At 41.4% G+C, this 15,806-nt stretch overlaps 1 long non-coding RNA gene across 5 annotated transcripts; it reads right to left on the bottom strand.

The window, feature by feature from the left end:
- Window positions 244-15,785, bottom strand: LOC110255546. Of its 5 annotated transcripts, none has more exons than XR_002336088.1 (4): window positions 15,114-15,785; window positions 11,753-13,379; window positions 8,851-8,983; window positions 244-704 (listed from the first exon to the last, which is right to left on the bottom strand). It is a non-coding gene; the product is annotated as an uncharacterized LOC110255546 (long non-coding RNA). The 5 variants fall into 5 exon arrangements; XR_002336090.1 differs by lacking the exon at window positions 244-704 and having other exon boundaries at window positions 7,899-8,983; window positions 11,753-12,013; window positions 12,128-13,379; XR_002336091.1 differs by lacking the exon at window positions 244-704 and having other exon boundaries at window positions 7,899-8,983; window positions 11,753-12,013; window positions 13,191-13,379.

Raw genomic sequence — 15,806 nt, 5'->3', positions numbered from 1 at the left:
CAAAGTGTCGTGTCCGTGGCAGGAGCATCCTCTCTCGGACAGAGGGCGGCCAGGGAAGTGGCCGTGGGAAAGGTCACGGTCCTACTCAATTTTCAAGGTCGAGAGGCGTTCCCGTGGTGGCTCAGCAGGTTAAGAGCTCAACTAGTACCCCTGAGGACTTGGGTGTGATGCCCGGCCTTGCTCAGTGGGTTGAGGATCCGGCACTGCCGTGAGCTGTGGTGTACGTTGCAGACACGGCTCAGATCTAGTGTTGCTGTGGCTGTGGTGTAGGCCGGCAGCGGCAGCGCTGACTCAAGATTTGACCCCTAGCCTGGGAACTTCCATAAGCTATGGGTGTGGCCCTAAAACGGAAAAAAACAAAAAATTCCAGGAAGCAAACCTCCCAAGTGAGTAAGCAACTCACGATGAAACCTATTATGTGTAATTTATGAACATTTTAAAACATTTTTAAAAGTTTGATTTTTAGCTTGAGTCACTTCTCGGGGGAACAAAATGCCATTTGTTTTCATGTTATAAATAATGCGTAACTAAAATTCAAGAGGGCAGTCCTGTGCTTAAAAAAGAATGCAGAAGTCCCTTCCCTTACAGGCAGCTGGGCTGATGCGTTCTTCAGTCACGTGTCCACGCTGGTGGGGCTGACAGCTAGGCATGCGCAGTTACGTTGGAAGGACTGATTATTCTTATCTGGAGTTCAAGGTTTCCTCCTAGGCGAAGAAGAAAATGCCATGTGATGGCACATTAGACACAGGCGTATCTGTAAGAGTGCAGAGGGCCTTAACCACCATCCAGCCAGTCAGAGCTGAGAAAGCATCCCAGATGGGTGCAGAGCGACAGGGCCTGCTCTGTGGGAGACACAGGATCGAGCCAGGCCTGGAAGGGCAAGGCTGACGTCCACCTCTGCTGCCAGAGACAATTCAGAAACCGAGGATGTTTCATTTCGTGGTAACTCCCTGAATTGGCGTTTAAGACACCTTTCATTTAGTAAATACTTACTAAGCTCCTCTCTGTGCCAGGGACAGTTTTTATGTGTCCATTTGGGAGCATGGGCAGAAATCCTTGCCCAGACAGTTTGCATTCTAGGGGAGGCAGAGACTATAAACACGATATTTATTTCATGACATTATCAGGGGATAAAGGTTATGAAAATACAGAGCTGAGTTAAGAGAGGTCAGGAATGCGGGTGTGGGAGACATGCAGTCATAGAACCCTCTGCGTTTCCTGCCCCTGCGCTGGGCGTTTCCACACTCATCAAGTCCTCGTGTCCTCCTGGTCTCCTCTACACGCCCCTCTACGCCCCTGCACAGAAAATGAGCTCCTTGTGAGCAGGGACCACAATTAACTTCACTTACTGCTGTCTGATCCACTTGTACAGTAGTCAAGATTAAGAATAAGAATAACGACGGCTAACATGCTTGTTTGCAAAATGCTTTACCATCGTCTCTGGTTCTCAAAACAACTTTGTGAGCGATGGAGGCTCAACAGTTTTGTTATCCCAAAGAAGTACAAAAGACTCCAAGGTGGTGCTGTGGCTCAGTGGGTTAAGGACCCAGTGTTGTCTCCACGAGTATGTGGGTTCAATCCCTGGCCTCACTCAGTGCTGCCGGGGCTGTGGTGTAGGCCTCAACTACAGCTCTAGTTCAACCCCTGGCCTTGGAACTTCATATGCTGCAGGTGAGGCAGTAAAAAAGAAAAAAGAAAAAAACAGGATTCCAAGGTACAGAGGAATTCAGTGACCAGCTCATTATTAAGACTTAGGCTATGCCTAGAAAACCCTAGGCATAGCAAAGACGCTACCAGAAAACTGTTAGAGCTCATCAATAAATTTGGCAAAGTCAAGGCATATGGAGGTTCCCAGGCTAGGAGACCAATCAGAGCTATAGCTGCCAGCCACAGCCATAGCCACAGTAATGCCAGATCCGAGCTGTGGATCTGGCATTGCAACCTACACCACAGCTCATGGCAACACCAGATCCTTAAACCACTGAGTGAGGCCGGGATCAAACTTGCATCCTCATGGATACTACTGAGCCACGCGCCATGACAGGAACTCTTTAAATCTTTACTGGTATCACGCATGGAGTTCAAAGCTGTGAAGGCCACTCTCTGCAAAGGCTCCCGGTGCTACCCTATGTTCACATCGACTGCCATGAACCACCTGCACTGCCATTCTTTGAACATACACTCACTAAGCTTGTGTCCTCTCACAGCCCATGTACCACTCATCATCCAAGATCCTTTCAGGCCATTACTCACCCAGCCACCTGGTCACTGCTCCCTGGAACTCACACCACATGGCTGCCCAGCCCTCCACGCTTCGTCATGCATGAATCTCAAGTTGTCCTTCCTCATCTGGTGAAAATCTTGCTTCTGACTCACAATCTCCTCTTTGTCTCAAGCGTTGCCCTTATCAAACTTCCTTGAGAGGATGAAGAGTAACTGGGTACTAGGGAGTTCCAGGAAGGGGTAGAGTGAGTGAATTCTCTGTGCTTCCGTCCTTAAATCCCTAATGCCAACCCAGACTTGAAATATAAAGGCACTGGTCTTGTTTGAGTCATCATTTCATTATGTAAAATGAAGTGCTTATTAAATGACCCAGAAAGAGGCAGGGAAACATACCAGGTAAGACCCTGGGCTTTGTAATCAGTAAGACTTGTGTTCACACTCATTTACTAGCTGTGAGACCCTCGCAAGAGCCTAATTTGTCCTAAACTTTCCTTTCCTTTCCTGTAAAATAGGGGAAATGATATTCTCTACCTCTCTTAACACAGTGCCGCACTTAGGATGAATGTTAGAAAAGTTAACTACTGTTATGGACACAGGATTATTACCGACATTTGTTTTGAAATGATTAAACACTTGTATTTACTGTCAATTCTCATATAGCTTCATGACAACTACTGCTGCTCTCCTAACTGTGGATATTAATTGTACAGGAAACAGAACTTACTTCTTCACTACCAGGGAAGAAGGAAGCCTTGTGTAAGACTGAAATGCAAAGTCACTCACAGTGTAAGGCCTTAATGTCACAACGTTGTGGTGAACAATATTCACCAATGAAAATTACTTTGGGGATAGTGAAATGTGCTATTTTAAGGCATGGACAATTGTCTAAGGGGGCACTTAAGAGTCTTTTGACACACTGTATAGTATGGTTTTATTATTATTTCCTAGGGAAAGTTTTTATTGAAGCCTTGAAAGTTGGCATTTGGTTACGTTCTTCCTATCAGATACCTTGCAAATAGTTCAGAAACTTGAGGCAAATTATTCTCTAAATCTCAAAATTAAAGCTACTAATTTCTTTCAAAAACTGAAACTTAGATAATGAGGTAGTTTTCCTATTTTTTCTCCATTGTCAATTAGCAATAATACAGGTGAAAAATCTAAGAGTGATTATCCACTTATATCCCTAAGAAAGCAATGGTGCTCATCCTTAAACTCTGCAAACAAATCAAGAAAATAGCAGGTACCTAATATATAAACAGAACACAAGTTTTTTTCAACAACTCGAATGTTGACAATGGAAAGAGGATTTGAATATGATATTGCATTAGCTGGATCACTGATACCAAAGAAGGTGGAAAGTACTTCAGCAGCTGGAAACAACTTTGTTGTTGTTGGGTTTTTTTTGTTTTTGTAGTTTTTTGGATTATTGTTGTTTCCGGTGATTTGGGGTGATGATTCGGATGCAGGCACTGTTTTGTCAAAGCATTCCTATAATTTTGTGCATTTATGCCATGAACCTGGAGAAGTAGTTCTTCTCTTATGGAACCCAAACACTTGTTAATTGGGTGTGTCTCCAAGTCCTCCAAATCCCTTAAATGTGTAGGATCTCTTGAGGACCCTGTGGAGGCGGTTTTTACCTCCTCCCCTCTCTGACTTCCCCTGCATCCTCTACCTCTCCTGACCGCCTATGACTGCTTTCTCCTTTCTGTCCTCCTCCACTTGGGATTATACCATATCTTATCCCTTAGTCTACCTACTCAAAGTAGCCTGACTATAAGCTATGTGTAATAAACATGTAGCTATTTGCTTAAGGTGTGGGGTGTAAATGGAAATTATGCCACAATCCAAAGTGGCGCACAGATCGAAAAGCAGAAACCACTGAACTAAAAAGGAACCGTTTTGTAGTTACACTGGAATGCAGCCACACCATTTCTTACCTAATGTCTACGGTTCTTTCACATTACAAAAGCAAAACTGAGTATATACTGAGTACATACCATAGAGACCCAGAGAATACATGGCACACAAAGCCAAAATATTTACTAGTGGCCCTTAAGAGGGCAAGTTTGCTGACCCCTGAACTATATCAGACTGTGAAGATTTTCTCACAGGCTGGTCCCTGTTTAAGCCTTGCCTTTCCACCCTTTTCCCAGGCCTCTCTCACATTAGATACTCATTCCTTTTGTTCAGATCTTTACTGCAGTCTTGAGGTACCTCATTTCAACTCTAGGTTTTCTTGTAAATGCCAAACTCCATTTTTCTTTATCATACACAGTAATTCACCAGGTCCTTGCTACTCTGGCTATAGCCAGGAGTCCTAAAATTTCCTATCCATAAGATCCTCAGGGCATTTTCAAAAACAACACCACTAAAGCACTATAAAGAGATTAGGCTATTCTTGTAGAATCCAAAGCAAAATCACCACATTTTTTTTTTAGTATATTTCTTTCCTTTCTGATTCTTTTCCCTCAGCAATGTGCATTAAACTAAAACTGGTATTTTATATTCATATACATGTCAGAAATTTTAAACTAGAACTAGAAAAGATAAGGAAGAAGAAGAAGCATTTTATAGTTAATGAATACATATGCAATTCAAATTTTTCCAAGCAAAAAAGTATAGAGGATAAGATCAATCTTCTCCTAAATAGAAATAAATTTGCAAAGCTGTTATGTTTATTCTTTGGCCTCTACTCATTTTGCTTCTGTCAAGGGGCTTGTTTTTTTTTTTTTTTTTTTTTTTTTTGGAGTTCCTGTCATGGCCCAGTGATGACAAACCCAATTAGGAACCATAAGGACTCATGTTTGCTCAGTGGGTTAAGGATCCAGCATTGCTGTGACCTGCAGTGTAGGTTGCAGACGCAGCTTGAATCTGGTGTTGCTGTGGCTGTGGTGTAGGCCAGCAGCTACAGCTCTGATTCAACCCCTAGCCCGGGAACTTCCATATGCTGAGGGTGTGGCCCTAATAGACCAAAAAAAAAAAAAAGCTTGTTTTTCATGACTGTTCATGGAAGCAAATAAAATGTGTGTTGCTTTTTAAAAATTCAGATTTGACATGTTACTTTTTGAAGCTTTGATGCTCATCTACCCTGAACCTTCTCCGATGGGCATTTGCATATGCCCCAGGGATACCTGGGTGGTATACCAACAGGATGTAGAAGTCATGAGATTAAAAAGGGCAAGGCTTCCTAGAAAAATGGCTTTTTCTATTATTCTGATAGTTCAAATGGAAAATAGTATTATTTCTATATTAACACAAATAACATATGTGAGGGAGCAGAAGGCAAATAGGTAAGATATTTAAGATGAGTGAGACAGAAGTTATGCCTCCAAGGCTCTTGGGTGGGGTATTCTTTCTCCTTTACTATTGGGGTATTAGGATAGAAAAGTTGTGCAAAACTGTTTCATAGCCATCTTTGCTGCCACCAAATACAAACAGGCAAAACATGAGCAGTGAAGGCAATGGCTGTCTTTACAAGAGTTCATTAAAATATAGATATATTCCACAAGAGTGCTTAAAATGTCCTTTGATTTGGCCTCATTCCTGCTGGTTATCTGCCTAAAACACATTTCACCTTTCTTCCTATCTAAGTTGGATTAACCCAGCTCAGAATTCAGTCACCCAAGAAGCTCTCCCAAAAAATTCCAGTCCAAAGTGATATCTTTCATTGGAATTCACGTCACTTCTTCTCTATATCGCTTTTTAAAAATCAACTATTTTCTTTAAAAGTAATATGTGCTCCTTATCAAAATACATAAAACATAGAAAAATATAAAGAATATTAAAATTGCCTATAAGAACATCCACCCAGAGGTTAGTATGTTTAAGCTTCTTTCATAATATTTTACAGTTGCAAGTTTATACTTTGAGATTATATTGACTGTATACACGTTTTTCACCAAATGACAAGCATTTACCCATCACTTCCCTTAGGTTTTATCTAAACATGTCCCCTGGTATTTGACCTTTCATGTCTTGTTTTTTTACCTATCAGCTCTATTACATTCATTCCCTTGCTCATTCATTCCTTCTTCAAACACTGAGTAGTCACTTACAACATACCAAACTTCGTGCTTAAGAGTTTTCGTTCTGTTCCCATACTAACTTATGAATAAGGACGGTTTTTAAAATTTTCCCCCAAATTTTAACTACTGACTTAATCAAATGAGAAGTACACAGTAAGTATTTGAGAATGAACTTAAGAAAATTTCATTTATCCTCAACTTTTTGGAAACATTCATTTGCATTAGGGTGCTTCTCAAATTGTACATACGGACTATTGGCCACCTTTTAATAAAATGGTAGGAAGTCCTTAATGAATTGTTTCATATTTTCCTTTTAAAATTTAAATTTTGGCCACAGTGCATGTTTAATCATTTTTGGCAACATATGGTAGACAAGGAGTCAGCATCTGTACCAAGCTTAATACCTGTGTACCCAGGCCAGTGCAGAGGCAGAGAGGGCAACTAAAGAAACAGACTCCAAAAAAACAACTGTGCAGAATTATAAACCATTAGTAAAGAAAATGGAAAAACATTCCTTGTTCTTGGCTTGGAATAACTAATATTGTTAGAATGGCCACACTGCCCAAAGCAATCTAAGACTTAATATGATCCCTATGAAATTACCTATGACGTTTTTCACAGAACTAGAACAAATACTCCTAAACTTTATATGGAATCATAAAATGTCCAGAACTGCCAAAGCAATCCTGAGGAAAAAAACAAAACAGGAGCCATAACCCTCCCAAACTTCAGACAATACTAGAAAGCCACAGTCATCAAAAACAGCATGGTATTGACACAGAAACAGACATATAGATCAATGGAACAGAATAAAGAGTCCAGAAATAAACGCACACACCTACGGTCAATCATCTGACATAGGAAGCAAGAACAGACAGTGGGAAAAAGGCAGTCTCTTCAGCAAGCGGTGTTGGAAGGTAGACAGCTGCATGTAAACCAATGAAGGCAGAACACACCTTCATAGCATACACAAAAATAAACTCAAAATAGCTTATAAGGACTTAAATACAAGATACGACACCATAAAACTCCTCAAAGAGAACACAAGCAAAACATTCTCTGATATAAACTGTACCACTATTTCTTTGGTCAGTCTCCCAAGGCAACAGAAATAAAAGCAAAAATAAACAAATAGGACCTAATCAAACTTAGAAGCTTTGGTACAGTAAAGAAAACCATAAACAAAACAAAAAGACAAACTACAGACTGAGAGAAAACATTTGCAAATGATGTGGCCAACAAGGGCTTAAATTCCAAAGTTTACAAACAATTCATACAACTCAATAACAGAAAACCAAACAGCCCAATCAAAAAAATGGGCAGAAGACGTAAACAGACATTTCTGCAAAGAAGACATAAAGACGGATGATAGGCATATGAAAAGATGCTCAACGTCACTAATTAGTAGAGAAATGCAAACCAAAACTACAGTGAGGTACCACTTCACACTGGTCAGAAAGGCCGTCATAAAATAGTCTACAAATAACAGACGCTTGGAGAGAGTGTGGAAAAAAAGGGACCTTCCTACATTGTTGGTGGTAGTGTAAGGTGATGCAGCCACTATGGAGAACAGTATGAAGGTTCCTCAAAAAACTAAAAATAGAGTTGCCATATGATCCAGCAATCCCATATTGCTGGGCATATATCTGGACGACACTATAATTTGAAAAGATAGCATACCCCTATGTTCATAGCAGCGCTATTCACAACAGCCAAGACATGAAAACAACCTAAATGTCCATCAATAGATGAACGGATAAAGAAGATGTAGTAGGAGATTCCTGGTGGCCTGATAGTTAATAACCTGGTGTTGTCACTGCTGTGGCTCAGGCTGCTGCTCTGGAGCAAGTCTGACCCCTGGCCCTGAGACTGCTGCATTCAGCAGGGCAGCCCCCCTCAAAATAAGAAGATGTGGTATATCTAAACAATGGGATACTAACTACTTAACCATTACAAGAACGAAATACTGCCATCTGCAGCCACACGGATGGACCTAAAGATGATCATACTAAGTGAAGTCAGAAAGGCAAAAGCAAATACCACACGATACACTGAACAGGTGCATCTAAAATCCAACACAGATGAACAGACCTACACAGCAGAAACAGACTCACGGACATAGAGAACAGACTTGTGGTTGCCAAGGAAGAGGGAAGGCGGGGAGGGACAGATTGGGAGTTTGGGGTTAGCAGGTGCAAACTGTTACGTATAGAATATGGATGAACAACAAGGTCCTACTGCACAACGCCTGTGATCAACCACAATGGAAAAGAATATGTTCACGTACCGCTGTGTCACTTTGCTGTACAGGAGACATTAACACAACACTGCACATCAGTTTTTAAAAAAGACACACTGCGTGTTGCAGGACGTGAGAATGCTTAAAGATGATGCAGGTAGCACATGACGCTTCCTGCAGAAAAAGAGACTCAAGGGTATATTTTGTGTGTTAAGAAAGACCTGTGTGTGTTCTGGGCTGAGGCTCTTTTTATTTAGTTGCTCAACTCTGAGAACACTTTCTTTGACAAAAGAAGCAATGCAAAAAGGTCAGGTTACTCATTATTCTTTCTTATCGACTCAGTGTCTCAACTTTGTGCCATACCTTCTGGTACCCAACACGGCAACAACCATAGAGGGTAATAAACCCTTACTTTGAACTTGTGATTTATGTGTAATGCTTGCATAATGATTATCAGCATATAAATTCTGGGTAGTTCAGCTGCTGCCCATGCTGCCTAAAAAAAAAAAAAAAAAAAGAGAAGGTTTCCTGTTATTTCAGTGTTCTTTCTTGGCAAAGTACTATAAAGCTGGAAAAGAGCTCGAATTAAATGTTGATTGGAAAAAGGCCAATTCATTTCAAAAGAAAAAGATCTAAGGTTCATAACATCTTTAGAGGGACTTCACAGAGATGCAAAGGTGCACTGGAAGATGCGAAGCTCTCCAGGATCCAGGGAAGCTCCTCCTTTGCTGTGGATTACTCACCCTTTACCCTCTTCTCTTGTGCTGAAAGCACAAATTAACTAGTCAGGAGAAAACTGCTCTTAGGATTTGTAAGTAACCTCGATTACTTAAAGAAGGTGTCACCCAGGATTTCTGTTTACATGTGTGTCACTTTTCTTTCTTATTTTCAAACGTTTATAATACGGATGGGCTCGTTGGGGAGAAGGAAGAAAATACAGGAGAAAGATTTTAAAAATCAGTTACATAAATATACTATCTAGTGATAACAACTACTAATTTAATTCATTTTTACTAATCTTTTTTCAGATATATTTCTTTAGACACACAGATATCTTTCTTTTTTAAGTATTTTCTTTTTCTTCTATAGAACCTACTCCTCAGAGGTAGATTGGAATAAAATGTATGTTATAGCCATTTTCACTTTCTCTAGGAAAAATTAACTTCTGTTTATTAAAAAGGGATTGAAGGATTTAGAGAGAGGGGTCAAGGGAAATATCTGGAAGAAAATAAAGAAAATAACATTTCCTAAATTCTATTCCAGAGTACTCTGTATTATATTCTATATAGAGGCATGCTAAGATTTAAATAAAACATTAAAGTTTACCATAAAAGTAGCTAGCTTACCTTTGTATGGATTCAGGATACACTAAATTAACCAGAAAAGGATAACTTTAAAGAATTTATAAATTAATAAACATACATTGATGCTTTCTAAATAAGTGGCCCTGGGATCTCAAGCGGTCTACATCTTTACAGATTTATTTGGTAAGAAACTATGAGCTTTGCTAATGATCTCTAGAAAATATCAGGATATTTCCAAATATTTAACAGTAGATTCACATATAACTACTACTAACTTCTGTGTAATTCTGGGTCTTCTTCTTCTTCATTTATTTATTTATTTTTTTAGGGCCATACCTGTGGCATATGGAGGTTCCCAGGCTAGAGGTCAAATTGGAGCTGCAGCTGCTGGCCTATACCACAGCCACGGTTAACACAGGATCCAAGCTGCGTCTGCAACCTACACCACAGCTCATGGCAATGCTAGATCCTTAACCCACTGAGCAAGGCCAGGGATTGAACCCTTGTCCTTATGGATACTAGTTGGGTTCATTACCACTGAGCCACAAGGGGAACTCACCACCTCCGGAATTCTGCGTAGCACGGGGCCCCGGTGGCTTTACATCATCGCTACAGCGACATGGGATCCGAGCCGTGTCTACAACCTACACAACAACGCCAGATCCTTAACCCAATGCATGAGGACAGGGCTCAAACCTGCGGCCTCATAGATGCTAGTCAGATTCGTTTCTGCTGAGCCACAATGGGAACTCCTAATTCTAGATCTTATTAGTTGCTTTTAGAGTATGGTCTGTCATATTTACCTTGATAAATATAAAAAATGAGCTGGACATCAACTTCGATTTCAGTTTAAAATCATGCACAGGAGTTCCCGTCGTGGCGCAGTGGTTAACGAATCCAACTAGGAACCATGAGGTTGCGGGTTCGGTCCCTGCCCTTGCTCAGTGGGTTAACGATCCGGCGTTGCCGTGAGCTGTGGTGTAGGTTGCAGACGCGGCTCGGATCCCGCGTTGCTGTGGCTCTGGCGTAGGCCGGTGGCTACAGCTCCGATTCAACCCCTAGCCTGGAACCTCCATATGCCGTGGGAGCGGCCCAAGAAATAGCAACAACAACAACAACAACAACAAAAGACAAAAAGACAAAAAAAAAAAAAAAAATCATGCACAGAGGGAAAAAAACAGCATAAGCAAAGTCAATTGACGAACTAGAACCAAAAATTGCAAATTCTATCACAAATGAAGGCTAACTGGCTTCTCTAGAGAGTTGAAAATTTAAAGAACATTTCTCCCCTAATCTCCCAAAATATGGGCAAAGGACAGGTACCCGTGGCACTGGAAAAATACAGGCAAGCAACCCATGAGTACATGAAAAGATGCTCCAGGGTTCGGCCTAATGGAAGCCTGAACAATGCCTATCACATCGTGGGTTTCTGAAGAAGTAACTTAAAGAAACTAGAAATTAAATGGCTTTCTTAGAATGAAAATTCTCTATCACAAGGAAAAATGTTGTATGTTGTTTTTCCCATAATGGAGGTCAGTGGGCGCTATGATTAACAAATATCTGATGCCTGTGACTTTTTAATTGCAAGAAATCTGTGAGTTTTTTTATTATCTATGGGAAATATTGCATATATTAATGATATCTAAAATACGATATCACCTAACTTGTATTATTGAGCAATTCTGTCCACATCTGGCCTTTCATCTTTCATCTAAAAAGCAGGGGCTGGACCAACTGACCTTCAGTGCCATTCTTACTGCTAACATTCTAATTTTGTTTTTATTGCCTTTTTGTACAAAAGTGTGAGAGAAGTCATTTTAAGTCTGTGACATTAAATGTAATTTTCTGTCTCCAGCATTATAATAAGAATCAAAGATTTAATCTAATACACCGATGGAATATTGTTTATAACGTATTTACTGTTTCAAGCCTTCAAAACCAAGAGAAAACAAAATGAGTACCTGTTCCTTCTGAGAAATGCCCTTCTTCCTGTTCAGAATCCCTGTGTATAACAGGAATGCTCTCGAGTTAACAGCCAAGTAAGGGCCCATCGGCTGGCAGGTGCCCACCTAGGTGCAAGCAGAGGTGGCAGTGCTCCCAGGACCAACAGCAGAAACATGGCTTAACTATCCTGTGTTTAGCAGTTCTCTTACGGGTTTTCACAACACCTAAAAAGCGCCCTGATGGGGTAAAGCCTCTGCCTTCATGCTGCTGCCCCGTCTCTGAAAAGCAGGACGTAAATATACAATTTAGGAGGTAAGAGGGACATCTGCCATTGTTTTCTTTAACACAGTCAGCCTCTGTTTAATGAATCCCAGCCACCTCCCTCCACCTACCATCATTCCTAAGGTTTGCAGAGGAGCTGCCATAGAGCTCAAAACACGGTCTACAGACAAGCATCTTCTCCATCCCTCCTCATCTTCTCACAGGCCGCTTGACAACATCTCTAGGAGGGGTGGAGGCGCCACCAGGTTTGAGCCCCTCGTTCACGCAAAGCCTTGACTCTGGAGTTCTAGTCCTCGCGGGACCTTAGGAAGTTCACGGTCAATACTCCGCCCTTGGGCTCAGACACTAAGAGGATCTCCGGGTAAAGAGATAGACAGTAGCTCCATGCCTGATTTAGGAAAACTGTCCGTACAGACAGTTGTAATTCATTCCTTTCAGAGACAAATCCTGCTCTCTTCCTAGTTCCTGAAGTCATTAAAATCAAAAGCTCTCAGAAACGTCCCAGCATTTGCTAAGTCCACGCTGGGGGAGGATGGGCAGAGCCGTGTTCAGCGCGTTTGACAGCAACACCCACTTATTTCATTCAGTATCCATAGGCATATATCATGCACCTGGTATAGGCCTCTCTCTCAGCACTGGAGATACAGCAAGAAAACGCTATTCCTGCCCCATGGAGCTTGTTCAGAAAAATAGACTCAAAACCTTTCAAATGGAGCTGCCGCTGGGCCAAGTCAAAATAAGTAAAAGAAATCCGTGAGAAACCCTTCAGTTATATTAAGAAGAAATAGCTTGATGAACCCCAGGTGTAGAAATTTCACTAAAACAATGCTCCAATAAAACCCCCAATTCTGGAATTTACTCTAGTACCTGTAACTAGGAAACCAAATTCTAGCCATAGTTTCTCCCTTCTAAATTTTCTCATGAGAAAACAACTTATTTCCAAGACATTTTCCATGATGGGGAAGTTTTTTTCAACTTTGCTCAGGTATAACTGACATACAGCATTAAGTAAGATAGTTGCAGAGACCACCAAATAGATACCCGTTTTCACAAAAAGTGCCAACATGGAGCCAGAGAACATTTCCGTTACATCACGCTTTTACGGCTTTGAAAATTAACAGAGATGATAATCCCCCACCTTGGGTTTCCCACTCCCTCCCTCCTTAATTTTACCTCCTTTAATTGTCATCATGTCTGGAGATTATAATCCAAGATACTAAGATGTTTATTTCATACATCGCCTCCACACAGTGTGTCTTACAAGCTCTTGCAAGAATCCAAACATTGTGCTGGTCTGGGTAGAAAAGGAAATTCCATGGTTTGTTGAACCCAGGAACTCTTCAGTACATCTCCGAGGTAAAACTGTTTAAATACAATTAAAGTTCTACAGTTAAAGGGTACCCTCCTCCACTGTTGGTGGGAATGTAAACTGGTACAATCACTATGAAAAACAGGATGGAGGTACTTCAGAAAATGAAGTATAGAACTACCACAGGATCCAGCACTCTCACTCCTGGGCACCTATCAGGACAAAAAATTCGCTGCAAAAGATGCATGCACCCATAGCTATGTTCACTGCAGCAGCATTCACAATAGCCAAGACATGGAAACGACCTAAATGTCCATCAACAGCTGAATGCATTAAGAAGACGTGGTATATACACACAATGGAATACTACTCAAGTCATGAAAAAGAACAAAAGAATGCCATTTGCAGCAACATGGCATGGCTGGAACTAGAGACTCATGCTAAATGAAGTCAGTGAGAAAGAGAAAGACAAATACCACATGATATCACTTATATCTGGAATCTAATATACGACACACATGAAACTTTCCACAGAAAAGAAACTCATGGACTTGGAGAACAGACTTGTGGTTGCCAAGGGGGAGGGGGAAGACGTGGGAGGACTGGGAGCTTGGGGTTAATAGATGCAAACTATTGCCTTTGGAATGGATAAGCAATGGGATCCTGCTGTACAGAACAGGGAACTATATCTAGTCACTTGCTATAGAACATGATGGAGGATAATGTGAGAAAAAGAATATGTGTGTGTGTGAGAGAGAGAGAGACTGGCTCACTTTGCTGTATAGTAGAAAACTGACAGAACACCGTAAACCATTAAATAAAAATCAGTAAAAATTTAAAAATAAAAACACACATTGGTTCCAATGTGTTTAAAAGCAATAAAGTTCTATAATTGCAGCAGATGCATCTGAGGTTTACACGGAGAGCTTCCATTCCTTACCATCCTCTCATTCCTTAACTCTAATGTGATACAGGTTCTATTCTCACCATTCTATGAACAAAAGAGCAGCTGATTTACAGGTTGGATTTTTCAAAAAAAAAAATTTCTTTACCAGATCCCAAATGTAACAAAGGGTCAATATAGAAAACTTAAAAAGCACAGCCAAAGAGAAATATACATAAGCCTTTCAACTATTAATTTTGATTAATATCCAACGAATCTCTTTTTAAGTGTATCAATATATTATTCATTTAATAAAAGAAATTGCAAGAGGCACTTGCTTTTTCTGCTTACAAATACGGTTTCTCAAATCGATTTTTTTATATACTGTTTGCATAGAATTTCAATCCATAAAGCTACCTATTGAAAATTCCTTATATTTCTGCTAAACACTTAAGGGCTTATATTTTCTCCAAATTTATACATCCTTGCTCACAGTTCTGACGATGTCTTTGGGATAAACTCTAAATGGAACTAGAGGTTTAAAGTTATGTCCATTTAAAACTTTTAACACAAAAAAAGGTAAGTTAAAAAGTAAAAGTTTGGGGAGGCTGCTGGTCGCCCCCCCAACATTGGCTGACATTTTTATTCTTTGACAACAAATAGGAAGAAAATGTCAATGTCTTTTTTTACTGCTTAATACTGGTCATGTTACTTTTCTTTCCTTTTGCTAATCATACAGGCTTACTCACAACTCTACAAAAAAATCTTACTCATTCCTAATGTTCCTTCATTGAGAGATTGGTTTGCCGGAAACGTTCTCACTCTCACCAAGTCCCAACAGTCCCAACTCTAACGACGGTCGCTGCTTCCAGAAATACGGCACTTAAGGCACCCTCGTCCTTACCTTTTTCATGCATGTGTATTTCATTTTCAATAAAACATTGAGTTGTTCCAAGGCCAGACCATAGAGTTGAGCCCCAACATGCTAGTGGCCCAGTGTGATGTAATAATTTACCTTCCCAGGGGTCCTCTCCGGGGGGTACAGGCGAGACTAAGTGACTTTAAGCTGTTGGGAGAACAATGGCCAAACCTTTCGTGATTTTGAAATCTATCAGGCCACGAGACACTTCGGTAGCGGACGCTCAACCCTGGGAATCCCAACTATTGTCCCAAATTTTGCCTGACTCGTGCCAAAGATTGAGCCAGGGCCCGGGTGTCCAGGCAGTCTGCAGTGCCCCAGTCCCCACCAGAGCCCTGAAGGGTGTCGGGCCCCACGAAACCGCTGCCCGGGCTCTAGGGTTTCTGTTTTCAGGTCGCTGCGCTTTATTCTCTAATTCAGCGTTCCCGAAAGAGACCATGAGGACCCGCCCAGTGTCCTTTACACCTTCCCGTGTCGGGTGGCGACAGCCTGTTTACGAAGAAGAGTGCACCACCCTTTCCCGCAAGCCGCAGCGGTTAGTTCCGCAGAAGGAGGAGCCAGGGCGTCGGGCCGCAGCTGGGAGAGAGGCCCGGCAGCGGGCGCCGCGGAGCAGCAAGGGCGTCCCTCTCTCGGCCGGAGCCCCGCCCCGCCCCGCCCCCACGGCCCCGCCTTGCGGCC

The sequence above is a fragment of the Sus scrofa genome, chromosome 9, assembly GCF_000003025.6.
Source record: "Sus scrofa isolate TJ Tabasco breed Duroc chromosome 9, Sscrofa11.1, whole genome shotgun sequence".
Classification (NCBI taxonomy): domain Eukaryota; kingdom Metazoa; phylum Chordata; class Mammalia; order Artiodactyla; family Suidae; genus Sus; species Sus scrofa.
This window is presented reverse-complemented; position numbering and strand designations above follow the sequence as displayed.